This window comes from Cyprinus carpio, chromosome A5, assembly GCF_018340385.1.
Source record: "Cyprinus carpio isolate SPL01 chromosome A5, ASM1834038v1, whole genome shotgun sequence".
NCBI classification, from domain to species: domain Eukaryota; kingdom Metazoa; phylum Chordata; class Actinopteri; order Cypriniformes; family Cyprinidae; genus Cyprinus; species Cyprinus carpio.
In genome coordinates, this window is record NC_056576.1 from 13,196,370 (window position 1) to 13,210,887 (window position 14,518).

Sequence of the window (14,518 nt, forward strand, 5' to 3'; positions counted from 1 at the left end):
TTAGCAATGATTCAAAAGCCCATAATTACTAGAAAATGGAAATAACTTTTACTGTACCTTCTGATCACAATAAAAAAGTGATGTTTTTTCTCAGTATGTTTGTCTTGTTTTCCAAAGCAAATGTCTAAAAAGAATTAATTTGAGAAGCTAAACATAAACAAGAAGTCTTGTTTTATGAGATATTGATTATGTCTGAAAATGGGCTCATGAAAAACAACTTAATTCAAAGTGAGAACAAGTTTTCATACCCCATTGACAGATGTTTGTTCTTGCTTTAGGCAGAAACTCAGTGTCGTTCAGTTTCTCAGTAAAGAAGACTTCATATGTTCAATTTGCATCTCAAGTAAATAAAGACAAATTAAGACTTAAGACCTTTTTAGAAAAAAAAAGGTTAAAAGCTACAGTGGTGTGAAAAAGTGTTGGCCCCCATCCTGATTTTTTTTTTTTTTTTTTTTTTTTTTTTTTTGCATGTTTGTCACACTTTAATGTTTCAGATCATCAAACAAGTTTAAATATTAGTCAAAGATAACACAAGTAAACACAACATACAGCTTTTAAATGGAGGTTTTTATTATTAAGGGAAAATAAAATCCAAAACATGGCCCTGTGTGAAGAAGTGTTTGCCCCCCTGTTAAAATTGTGGTTTATCACACCTGAGTTCAATTTCTCTAGACACACCCAGGACTGATTACTGCCACACCTGTTTGCAATCAAGAAATCTCTTAAGTAGGACCTGCCTGACAAAGTGAAGTAGACCAAAAGATCCTCAAAAGCTAGACATCATGCAGAGATTCAAAAATAATTCAGAAACAAATGAGAAAGAAAGTAATTGAGATCTATCAGTCTGGAAAAGGTTATAAAGCCATTTCTAAAGCTTTGGGACTCCAGCGAAACATGGTGAGAGTCGTTATTCACAAATGGCAAAAACATGGAACAGTGGAGAACCTTCCCAGGAGTGGCCGACCGACCAAAATTACCCCAAGAGCACAGCGACGACTTATACAAGAGGTCACAAAAGACATTTACATTTAATCATTTAGCAGATGCTTTTATCCAAAGCGACTTACAAATGAGACCCCACAACAACATCCAAAGAACTGTAGGCCTCACTTGCCTCAGTTAAGGTCAATGTTCATGACTCCATCATAAGAAAGAGACTGGGCAAAAATGGTCTGCATGGCAGAGTTCCGAGCAAAAAAAACATAAAGGCTCATCTCAGTTTTGCCAGAAAACATCTTGATGATCCAGGACTTTTGGGAAAATACTCTGTAGACTGAAGAGAAAAAGTTTAACTTGGAAGGTGTGTGTCCCATTACGTCTGGCGTAAAAGTAACACCCCATTTCAGAAAAAGAACGTCATACCAACAGTAAAATATGGTGGTGTTAGAGTGATGGTCTGGGGATGTTTTGCTGCTTCAGGACCTGGAAAACTTGCTGTGATAAATGGAACCATGAATTCTGCTGTTTACCACCCCAAATCCTGAAAGAGAATGTCCGGCCATCTGTTTGTGACCTCAAGCTGAAGCGAACTTGGGTTCTGCAGCAGGACAATGATCCAAAACACACCAGCAAGTCCACCTCTGAATGGCTGAAGAAAAACAAAATGAAGACTTTGGAGTGGCCTAGTCAAAGTCCTGACCTAAATCCTATTGCGATGCTGTGGCATGACCTTAAAATTGCAGTTCATGCTCGAAAACCCTCCATTGTGGCTGAATTACAACAATTCTGCATATACAGTATGAGTGGACCAAAATTCCTCCACAGCACTGTAACAGACTCAGTGCAAGTTATTGTAAACGCTTGATTGCAGTTGTTGCTGCTAAGGGTAGCCCAACCAGTTATTAGGTTTAGGGGGCAAACACTTTTTCACACTTTTTAACACATTTTGTTTTCCCTTAATAATAAAAACCTTCATTTAAAAACTGCATGTTGTGTTCACTTGTGTCATCTTTTACTAATATTTAAATTTCATGCAAAAAACATGCAAAAAATAAGAAATCAGGAAGGGGGCCAACAATTTTTCACACCACTTTATTTGTAATAATTTGTAATGAAGAAACAAACACAAAATGCTAGGATCAAAGCAGCATGTATGTTGTCCACAATAAGCATTTTTTCAGATATTTCAAAAGTTTTAATTAATTGAATGGCATACTACTGTTGCCAAAATGTGACGCATACAAGAGAGCATACTGCATGGACTGCTATATACCACAATGCAACAAGCCTCATTTACTAATAGCTGCATTTAATTTGGGTATTTATGTGCACAAAAAAAGGCTAATGCAAAATTTCAACAAGTTACCCTCATTGCATGTTGATGAATCTGGGTTATTCTAAATGAGGAAGAGCATGCCATCAAAGAGAATTTGCATAAAACACACCTAAACCATCTCCACACAGCCTTACCTCTTTCTCTCTCATGCGTTCACCCTAAAGCTACTTAAACACAATAAATATCTTTTATATCAGTTGGACTATACAAAATTGTGTATTGGAATTCAGTACAGGCTGCTCATTATATGCATCACATATCCAAGACAAAGCACATAATTTGTACTCTGAAATAATGATAAAGTATTTTTTAAAAGTAAAGTTATAAATAAAAGTAATAGTACTTTTTGGCAAAAGTTCTTACTTTAAAACTTCATCATGACAACTGTGTGGCAGCAGCACTTACGAACAGGTTTTATACACAAATACTTGCATATGCACTCTTAGTGAATGAAGCCAATGTGTTTACTTTCCATTTCCTCTGTAACAAATTAACTGGAAGCAATATCAGCCACATCCTACTTGTCACATTACTTTATTGTCCGCCAAGGGTTAAGAGGATCATTCCTGTTATGCAGTGTAGCAGGGATATGTTGTTACACCAGATTATAATTCATTTTATATATATACATATATAATTTGTTTTTTATTATTAATTGTTTTGGGGCATTTTATTTTGAAAATGTTGCGTGCTTTTATTGAATATAGTATGTACGTCGGCTGATGTCATACGTAGGTAAGGCGTTCAAAACGCAGCGCAATCGGAAGTTCGTCCTCTTTTGCTTCAATGCCATCAGAGAGGAGAGGTACGATTTTCATGAGCTCCGTTCATTAAATGTTAAAATGTGTTATAAGTGTTCATGTCATGTCTGTGTGGCCAATACGAGAAAGTATTCTGGGTAATGTTATATTTGACCATTAGTTTGTGTTATTAACTTGGTAAATGTATTCATTTGAGTGCTTTTACTGGTGAATAGTGCATTGCGTGGATGGCGGCAAAGTGTGTGCGTTGCGTGTGTGAAGCATATGTTAGCGGCTATGCGGCTAACATCGCAATTAAGGAATATTTATATATATATATATATAAATGAATAGAAATTGATAAATAATAGATCGAGATGTTTAATTAAAAAGATGTATATGTATAATTATATTTTTGTAAACAATATTAAATATATGTTTTAGTCTTTAATATATTTTGTATTTTGTACACTTAGGAGATATATTTTATATATATTGTATATTGCATTCATTGTGTGATCTGTGGTTAATTGCCTGGGGTACTTAACATGTATTTTGTGGTTAAACAGGCAAATTAAGAGCTGTTGCAGATAACAGTGCCTGTCTTTTGCTTGTTTTACTACACAGGTATGTCAAATAGTATGCAAGAAACACTATAATCTGTTTTGAATTATTTGGTATATAAGAAGGACATGTTTGTGAATGTATTATTATATTATATGACTTAGTTTATTATTTTATTATTACTCATACTATTATTATATATATTCTATATATTATGTGTGTTGTAAAGTGTGTTATGTTTCTCTTTGCTTCAATGCCATCAGAGAGGAGAGGCATAATTAAGAGCTGTTGCAGATAACAGTGCCTGTCTTTTTGCTTGTTTTACTACACAGGCACTACAAGTAAATCCTCATCAGTTAAAAACCAGCTTTGTGTGGACAATCCTTTTATTTAACATCCCTAAAACACAACGCAGAGGAACAACCGCTACACAGCACATTCTGAACTCTGTAACTTGAGCTTATGCACCTCAGTTTTTGAAAAATAAAGAAATAAGTTCATAAAAAGACAGAATCCTATATTTGGTAACAACATAGCATAATGAGAGAATTTAATTTTTTTTAGTATGCCAGTCATTTTTGACCGGGAGTAACAAGTTGGGGGGGATCCTAAAAAAAAAACAAAAAAAAAAAATATATTGGGTAAATTATTACATGCTATGTGAGCAAACTCAGTCAGTTTTAGTCCAATGCCATAGAAATTAACTAGCATTTTCTGGAAAAAGAAAATCCTCCCCGGATCAAAATGACTGGAACACAACATGAGGGTTAGTCGGCATGAAACCGGAAACGTGACTGTCTTTTCTTCCCTAATGTGACGTGCATCCAAGTGAACCTACTTCTCGAACAGGAAAAATATGTAGGACAGGAGTTGACTTTGTCCACTGAGTATTGATTGGATCATTGGATTGTTGTTGTTTGCGATCTCACGTGATTGACAGGTTGTGAGGAGGAATTACTTTCCCCCCCTGCACCGATGCACACATCATCAGAGTTGTCATTGCAAGGGTGAGGCGGAGTTGATGTTTTTGATAAAAAAAAAATAAAACATACATAAATTAAAAATAAGATATGCAAGGATAAATCACTTAAAAACTGCAACAGAACAAAAAAAAAAGGTTTGCCAATTTTGATTTGATGGTTACTTCAAGCACGATAGCTGAAGATGTTCTGTGTAGCATAAACAGCTCTGTGGTCTCACTTCGCACAGGATTAGGGATGTGGTTATTCCCTGTTAGGATTCCAGCTGTCAGGAGAAAGACATGAGGAGAATCTCACTCAAAGCAAACCAACCAAAAGACTAATCAGGGAACGTTCCACTGGAGCCACTCTGGTACGTAACTAATTCAGTTTATCCACAGAATAACCCATATGAACTCCCCAGATTGTTCCATATACAGAGTGCCGGTCTTAAATACACATGACGGAAAAGAAGGAGAGAGTGCATGTTTGAAAGAGAGATGGGGCTAGAAAGACTTCCTTTATACATTTCTGTGTGTGTGAGTAAATTGTTTGTTTAGACTTGAAGATTGGAAGAGCTCTCAATGTAAAAATCATTTAATTCTTGGTTTGTATTGTTCGCTGGAAAATGGCACACACTTGCACATGTATTTCTGAGAAAAAGATAGTCTGTCATTTGCTGTAATTCAGAAGTGATGAGCAGCAGCAGAAAGACACTACAAATGCATTAGTGCTCCTCAAATATACATGAAAGAAAAGGAGGAAAGAGAGCGAGTAGTCAGCCATTTATTTCTAAATACATTTAACTCCCCAAAAACATTTATTAGAAGCCACAATGTGTGCGTGTGCCCTGAATTTTAAGTCAGGGAGTATCATATGTTATACCCCATGGGGAGGATGGGTACACACACACAGCCTATTGTGAGCATGTAGTCCTAGTAATGCTGTAGCTATGCAATATTTATTGCAAATATTAAATATGTATAGTATCTTTTGCAACCTAAACTAGAAGACTGGGAGTTCATTTATACAAACACACTTGTTCAAGGATATCCATTGCCGGTTATCATCACAATCACAATATTGTTGTCTGTCTGCATATGAATCTGATGTGACAACGCTCTGTCTGTGACCTCTGACCTAGCACTGGTTCTGAAATTGAATGTTAGTATAGAGCTGTGCGCTGCTGTTCGTAAGACTCAGATAAGAAAAACTGCTGTATACATATATTAAACATCTGTAGACAACATGCATCCATACAGATAGTAGCAGCCTGCTGTTGTCAGTCCTATTTGGAGTGCTAAATATGGAATTCACACTTTGCCACGAAAGAGATTCTGCATTCTACAGCGAATCTCTTAAAATTTCAGGACTATGAATGATTTTAATGATATGAACATTTATGACGTGTATGACATGATGTTTCACAGGTTATTCTGTGCTGTAAATTACAAATACTAGGACTATCAATATATCTGAAAAAAACAGCATGAACCAGGAATATTATATATTATAATATTTTATATGTAAAATATCCATAAACCATACCTAATATATATTAGAGATGGTTTTAAATTTATGTACTACTAAATTCTTCATCAAATGTTCACCAAGGCTGAATCAAAAATAAAGTAAAAACATATTGTGACATATTACGATTTAAAATAACTGTTTTCTATTTGAATATATATTAAAATGTAATTTATTGCTGTCAGGCGTGGATTAATGTCCAGGCCTGCCTAGGCTGCAGCCTAGGGGCCCCACATGTGCAGGGGCCTCGGATTGGCCAGAACAAAAAAGGCCCTCATTGGCCCATAAGAGACATTAAAGGAGGATTCCTTGCAGAGCATCTGACAAAATTAATGTTTTTTATTGTAGAATGCATGCTCAGCACCGCCGAGAGTTTGCGCAATCGTTAAATCAAAACTGAAAGTAAAATGCACAAGCACATTCAAAATCGATTTTAATACCCTGCATTTTGAAACCGACTCTCTGATGCGCACAAATTAGGCTACATAACAAATCTAGGCTGTTATTAGTATGTAGGGTATAATGGTCGCCATGATTTTGCCAAGTAATCCTGGATCAACATAACTGCCCAAAAATATAGACTAACCCCAATCCCTACCCCTAAACCTAACCCTACCCATAATTTATTCCTAAAATCATTGTGAAATGATAGCTGATTAACAAGGGTATAGAAGCACCTAACCCTGAGCGTAACCCTAAAACAGATATTTCCTGAAAAGTTATACCCCAATTCTGATTGGTTGATAGGAATGTTGTTCCAGGATCAACAAGGATGAAATCATGTTCACCAGGCTATAATAGGTTGTGTAGTTGTCTATAGCTCTGTATCATGTTTGGAAAATTTGCACTTTGAATAGAGAGAGAGTAGCCTGCTTTGAAAGAACTGTTGTTGTTTTTTTTTTTTTTTTTTTATTTTTTTTGTTATTTCTACTGTTTTTATTTCTGTTCAATTTGTGAAAAGGTGTTCAGTTAGGAGGTCAAACGTTCTAGAAGCTCATAATTCATGTATAGTTCTAAGGTCTGAGGAGACTAGAATGATACAGATTCTAGAAGCTCATAATTCATGTATAGTTCTAAGGTCTGAGGAGACTAGAATGATACAGAAGAGAAGTCAGTCAGTTGAGTTTGTTTGAGTGTTGTTGTCTTTTACTACATATGATAAATCATACTCTGAAAGTAGAACTGAAATGGCATTTATTACCAGATGATTAGTTAAAACAATTAAAAATGCACCTACAGACTATTTTTCCAGTCAAGTATTTGGTCATTGAGAATTTAAAAAAAGAAATGTGTTAAAATCTCACCTCGTCTTGTTCTCGTGAACCCAATGTCATGTCTCGTCTCTTGAGTTAAGTGTCGGCGTTAATGATAATTTTGAAGGTATAAGGTTAATGATTTTTTAGTTTTTTGATTTGCGTTAAACAAAACAAAAGACGAGATAAAATAAACAACAAAAGACGAGGAGAAAATCATTCACTGTTCTTGATAGAATAGCATTTGTAGCTTTTATAAGAATTTATATAGTGAAAACTGAGCCCTATCACATATACATCTATGCAACCAAATAAATAAACTACTACAAGAGAACAATTTTTTTTTTACAAGAGCACATATTTCTTAATTGATCTAGTCACTTGATTCTGCTCTCAATATGCACCAGATTTATGCATTTATATTTAAAATGAACAAAATGTTCTTACAGAGGTGCATACCCCTGGAACCCCCTAGAGTAGGGTTTCTAAGAGTGGGGTTCGCAAACCCCTGGTGGTTCATGAGTGTATTGCTGGGGGTTTGTGAGTTGGTACACGGAATGCCTACATAATTTGTTGGGTGTGGTTTTGTGAGTTGGTACACGGAATGCCTACATAATTTGTTGAGTGTAACCCTAGAGTAGGCCAAATAAAAAAAAAAAAAATTTTTTTTACAGAGCAAACATAAAAATATTTTTTTTTTTAATTATGAAAAAAATTTTTTTTTTTAAACAGGGGGGTACTTCAAGAGTGGGGTAAGAATTTAGGTCAAAGGGGTTCTGAAAAAATTTTTTTTTTTAAACGGGCAAACAGGGGGTACTTCAAGTAAATAATTTAGGTCAAAGGGGTTCGGCTGACAAAAAATGTTTGAAAACCCCTGCCATAGAGCAACCAATGTGCACACACCACAGTACTGAAGAATTGGTGTTTCTCAATGTGGAGTGTGCTTATGAACCATGTATTGCATTAAATACATTTCTCAAGTATTGCATAATGATTAAGGGAGGTTTCACACAAAGAGCAGCCTAGGGGCCCCTTACCACCTTAATCCTCCCCTGATTCCTGTGATGGCAAGGCTGAATTTTTAGCCATTACTCCAGTCTTAAATGCCACAAGATGCTACAGAAATTATTTTAATATGCTGATTTGGAGCTCATGAACTCAGTGTTCTCAAAAAAATCAATGGCGCTCAATGTTTAAAACAGTTGTGCTGCTTAAATTAACAGCATTTATTTAATACAGAAATCTTTTGTTACATTTTAAATGACCTGACAGTCACTTTAAATCAATTCAATGCATCTTTGCCTAATAAAAGTACTAATTTCTAGCACAGTTTTTCCTTCAGAATTCCATTATAATGTGCCTAAATTCACTTAAAGGATAAAATAATTATCAGCTTATCAGTTATCAGCCAGAATTGAAATGTTGAGGCATCCCAAAAAAAAACATGAAATGCTTAAAAACACAATATACAAAGTACTGCTATTTAAACATTGTTACCTGTTGTCACAATAGTGGACCCTTTTCACAAGATTGTGATGACGCATTTAACGGTCATCAGCATCGTAATCATCTAAAGTTTTTCATATTTGTATTTTTTTTTTTAAATGTATGTACATTTTGTATTATATCACCTTTGCATCAAATTACAAAAAATAAAAAATAAAAACAGTTAACGCTAATGCGAGGGTGTTTCTAATGTAGTGTCTATGGGAGGGATGGTAAATTTGACATCATTCTCTCTTCTGACTGCCGTTATCAGTCTCTCTCAATTATTTTTTTCCATTTATTGAAAGTCATGAAAACACTATTGTGGAATTTTTCTTTTGCTATTTGAGCAAATGGGAATGCAAAATTATATTTGTGGTGCTCTCCCATTCACTGCTCTTCAAGTTTACCCAATTATGATGACTTCCGCTGCTGAGAAACCCAGAAATGTGAAAAAGGTCCATTCGGGGCTATCACAGATTCAAAAAGGGGAATGACACTGTTTACCTGTTCATATATATATCTGTCTGCTGCTGTATGTATAGGATAATCTGATTCACACCTGTTAGTAAATACAGATATCAATCTGTCTGAGCATAGCTTTGACAGATAAGGAGGAATAGAATAGAATAGAATAGAATAGAATAGAATAGAATAGAATAGAATAGACTCATTCAGCTTTAGCTGATTGACCTCTGAAAGATATGCAATGCATATTCCTGCTCATTAAAGAAACAGGTGTGTGTCTGTGTGTGCATTTTCTCCCATGCGTGTGTAATGGGATGATCTGAGACTCTCAGGATAAAATTTTTAATGATTAGAATCATTCACGGTCCAGCACGTCCGCTATGATGGTGAATGTGCTGTGTGTGTGTGCGTGTGTGTGTGATTCATGCATCAATAGCTCAACAAACTCAATCTGCATTACCGACCCAATGTAAGGAAGCCAATTATGTGTATATAAGTGTGCGCATATGAAAGAGAGAGAATGAGAGCCAATGTCTAAGAGCACTGGAGTGAGTCACAGCATGTCTAAATATGTCCACATATGTATATAGAGGGAGGTTCTTAGTCCTGCTAGAATGCATTATGGTGCCTCGTGGGAGTGATCCTGAGCTAACTCATACACACATTTAGATCAAACCAAAGATTTTTTTTTTTTTACAGTTTATACAAAACTTCAGAAAAATCCTTGTTTTGCTTATCAAAATACTCCATTTAATTTTTAATTGCATTATCAGAGGAGCGACTTGTTGCTGCAAGCATGAATAATTGATTTTAGCCTGTGTGAAGACAAGCCTTGTGTGCACCAATCAGCATCACTGTGCTTTTAACACTGCATGGATTCAGCCTCAGACAGGGCAAAACACAGGCACGTGGGCAGCAGGTGACGTGGGAGAAAAAAACACATCTGACACAGATTTGAGTTCATCAGCAAAAAAGATGCTGGTGCCCCAGTTTTGTGTGGAAACCTCTCAAGTCCCTCTCTCCCTAGACACTAGCTAAGTAGACACAGGCCACACAGCAACTCTCAACCGACACCGACTTCTGCTCCACACCCTCAGTGTGACATCACTTCAAAGAGCCTCACCTCTCTTCCACCTCCATGATCACGGACAACCTCTTCCTCCTTCCCTTCAGACAGGAATGCACCATCAATTATGGGCACCAGAGCGCTGCCACAATAGTAGCTGCTGCCAGGTAGCTGCTGTTTTTCCAAGAGTTTGTTTGTTGTTATGTTTGAGAAATTCAGTTTTCCCTCACTTTGAAACACATTCACAGATTTCACATTCACAATATGTTTCTCAAGGTCAGCTTGTTGCTGTTCTGATCCTGTGAGCACACCTTGGTTGCCGCCTACCAAGCTCTCATTGAAAGCATTTCACTTGCATTCTGCCATGTGTCAAACTTAACCAGTCAACCAGACCAAAAAAATTGGCTCACAGGAGAGGCGAATGAGGAGCCCCCGGCGAATGGCTATTTTGAATTCAAGATGTTGGTGTAAAAATACTAATAAAAAAAGGTATATGACCTCAGGCGTATTGATTCCGTCAATGCTATCTTGCTAGCTAGCTAAGGAAGGTCGGAAAGGCAGATATGAGACTGTCTGCGCATCTTGATGTCAGTGATTTCAGCTGCTTTTAAAGTAAATCTGTACACAGGCAGTAATATGCTGAAATGAAAGCTGAGAATGTTGAGTTTATAGGCTAGAGGGATGTGCAAAGAACTATATATATGATTTTATTTGTGTTATATATTTTTTAAATGCAGTTTGTCACATTGTTTCAAGGAATGCTCCAGGTTCAAATATCTGTGACATGCTGGCAATTACCACCGACAATATTTTTGAATTGAAAAACTGGGTTGTTTTCTCCATGACAGTGTATTATTTTAGGTCCCCAAAAATGAGATTAGTAAAAAAAAAAAAAATGGCTTTCTCCCTCAGTTTGTAGAAACAAGCAAAAACTCATGTTTACATGAATGCACTTACAGTACAATGGAAGTCTATGGGGAAAGGAATTCTGGAAAGTTTAAAAGCAGAAAAGCGCAGCACATATTTTTATTTTATTTTTTATTTTTTGTTAAAGCTCTTATACTAATTAATCTGTACTAAAATGTGTGCTATTTGTGCTGTAATATTGCCCAAATCATTTTAGTGGTGTCATCACCGTTCTAGGTGGGTGAATTTCTGTTATGCATTACAGATGTAATTCCTGTGGGTGGATTTTTCTGTAAACAAGTCCCTTTTCTAATGTATTATGCAAAAGTTGCACAGCCTTTACATGGTGATGACTTGAAAAACTGGGTATAACTTTGCACAGACAAAGTTAGTAAGTGATTTGGTCACTTACAAGTCATGTTAGCAAGTACATATACTGTGGGTATTTTATGTTTTATGTCAGTGGCTTGCCCTATAAACTTGCATTAAAAATGTGATACAGTACATTTTGTCCATTTGTACACAGTCAAAAATATTCTCGGCAGTAATTAACAGCATATGTTCCACTGTACTTCAGAAATAATGATATTACATAACATGACATAAACGCTAAAAACTGAAAACTGTTTAACTGCTGTACAAAAACAATTTGACAAAACTTTGATTATCTTTTATGCAAATTGCTGACATTTCATCCGCCATCTAGCGGATAAATTAAGCCTCCCACTGCCTTCAATTATGACATAAACATTCCTGCACAAAATGACTATGCTTGTTCCCAATTACCTGTCACACTCATTATAAGAAAAGACTTTATAATAAAATTCATCAAGACCATGTTTAACGCCTCAACGGGGTTCACACATGTTTTCCATAGGAAAGTTTTTACAGACAACAAGAGATATTCAAACAGACGACTGATTCTCACTTGCAGTGTGGGCAGTGGTGCTTTCAGCTAACGTCTGTTCTTATCTACAAGACATTTAACTTTTTTTCTAGCAAAAATACTTCAGAATTTACTAGGTAACAGTTTCACAAGTGCACACTAGATGGAGAAATGTGTTTAACCTCATTAATGAAACAACTGAAGAACATGAGTGGGAACAGTTAAAAAAAAAATTAAAACTCACCCTCATTTACTCACCCTCATGTCATCACAAACCTGTATGATTTTATCTGACAATTTGTAAAAAAAATGACAGAAAGCACTACAAAAGTACAATCCATGCCAAACATCAGGTTTTTTTTTTTTTTTTATTTTTTTTTTTTTTGTGTGTGTGTGTCTATTTTTTTTTTTTTTTTTTTTTTTTTTTTGTGTTTTTGTTTTGTTAAGATATGTTAGATGACATATTAGAGCTATAGCAAAGGCTGAAGAACACTGGAGTTGCCACTGACTTTCACTGTATGGAGAAAAAGAAAACACTTTTTTTTTTTCAAAGTCTTCTTTTTCACCCTAGAGAAGAAAGAACATATTTCAGGTTTGGAATGACATGAAGGTGGATAAATGATGACAATTTTAATTTTTGAGTGGACTATCATAATCCAGTTGTGTACAGAAGAAGTAAATCATCATGCTGTAAAAAATAAAATTCACTCTGACCCTATACACATGAAAACATCTTGAATGTATTCACACACATGTACAGGGTATGACCTCCAGCCACAAATACAGAGCATACTCCTAACACACACACTCATAACAGAAATCCACAGCAGGGGTTCAAGACTACAAGTTGTCAATCAGAGTAAGCTGCCAAACAGACATGGCAGCTGTGCAGTTAAAATGACAGATCTGGACCAAACAGAGCAAAAATATCAGCATCTTACGGCTAAAAGCTTTAGAAAACAACCTCAATTTAAACTTGATGGTTTCATGATAAACAAAGATATCACTTTATTGTTTACATCATGCTGCTATGATTCTTTCACAGATGTAGCGCTAAAACAAGTGAAAATGGTAAAGGAAAGGTACATACAGAAATAAAAATAATCATTTCATCATTAACTCACCCTCATGTCACTCAAAGCTGTAATAATGTCTTTATGGAACACAAAACAAGTTATCAGACAGAATGACAGTCTCAGTCACCATTCATTTTCATTTAAGAAATAAAGTCAAACCAGTGGAACGACATGAAGGCAAGTAAATGATTATTTATTATTTTCACAATCCCTTGTATCTAAATATTTTTAAACTACTGTAAACTATATGGCTATTTAGTGAGCAGGTGTTATGCAGTCATATTTGTGTATGCATTTAACTAAAAGTTTATGTATTTGACGTGTTTTGGCTGATGCATGTTGTATTTGTGTATATTTGTGGCTATTTTATTAAGCATTGTTCTGCCACCCCAATGCGCCTTACATATGTTGACAGACAGATAATTCCTCTGCCAATCACCACGCTAAACCAGATAAAATTTATTTTGTTTAATGGATGACTGGGAGTAGGGTAAAACTGAATAGAGAACATGAGACGTAAACGTATGAATTTAAATATAAAAAGAAGGAATTCAGCACGCATTGCCAGTATACAATGTGCACATATGAAATTACAGTGCATCCATTGATGTGAAATAAACCGATGTCTCAACTGTATACTGATCACTCATATTATATCAAAAGATTAACAAAAATTACTTGCAATATAAACAAAATGAGTACATGGTAGTTTACACACGGTAAATCTACAATAAATATACCAGTATGAAGATTCTAATTAAATCTTGCACTAAACACAAAATACAATCAAATATTGTTAAATCATATCTTAACATAAATCTACCTACCAACGGTGACTCCCGGAAGAAAGAAATGTAGCAGATGGCTTGGGATTCAACCACAGTAAAGAACAGCCATCTACCATGCAGTAGACTGTGATTGGTCTAACATTGATGACATCATCAAGTTTCAGCTGTTTTTAAAGGAGCAAGCGCATTTTTATTCTAACATCACATGTGACAACACACTCCCCGTCTGGTATCACAAGATACCAAACCTACCATTAATAATAAAAGAAGAAATGAATCAGTCTCTGAATTAGTCTGAGGGAACGAGCATCACTTTTTCCACTATAGGTCTGATGAACAATTTTGAGCCTTCCTTGTCCACAATCTTGATCTGCACCTTTCGAACTCTTTCATCTTTGCTTGGGAAGACTCTAGTGATGTGCCCTAGATGCCTCCGGTTAAGTTTGGACTGACTGTCTCTCATGAGAGCTATATTGCCCTCTGTGACATCTTGCCTCTTTGATTGCCACTTCTTTCTAGGTT

At 35.7% G+C, this 14,518-nt stretch overlaps 1 long non-coding RNA gene across 1 annotated transcript in view; it reads right to left on the reverse strand.

Moving 5' to 3' along the window:
* Positions 1-14,131, reverse strand: part of LOC122143017 — a 36,018-nt gene extending 21,887 nt beyond the window's left edge. Inside the window, exon 1 of the long non-coding RNA XR_006158922.1 lies at positions 14,036-14,131. This is a non-coding gene — a long non-coding RNA (uncharacterized LOC122143017). The remainder of the gene's footprint in view (positions 1-14,035) is intronic.
* Between the last annotated feature and the right edge of the window lie 387 nt (positions 14,132-14,518).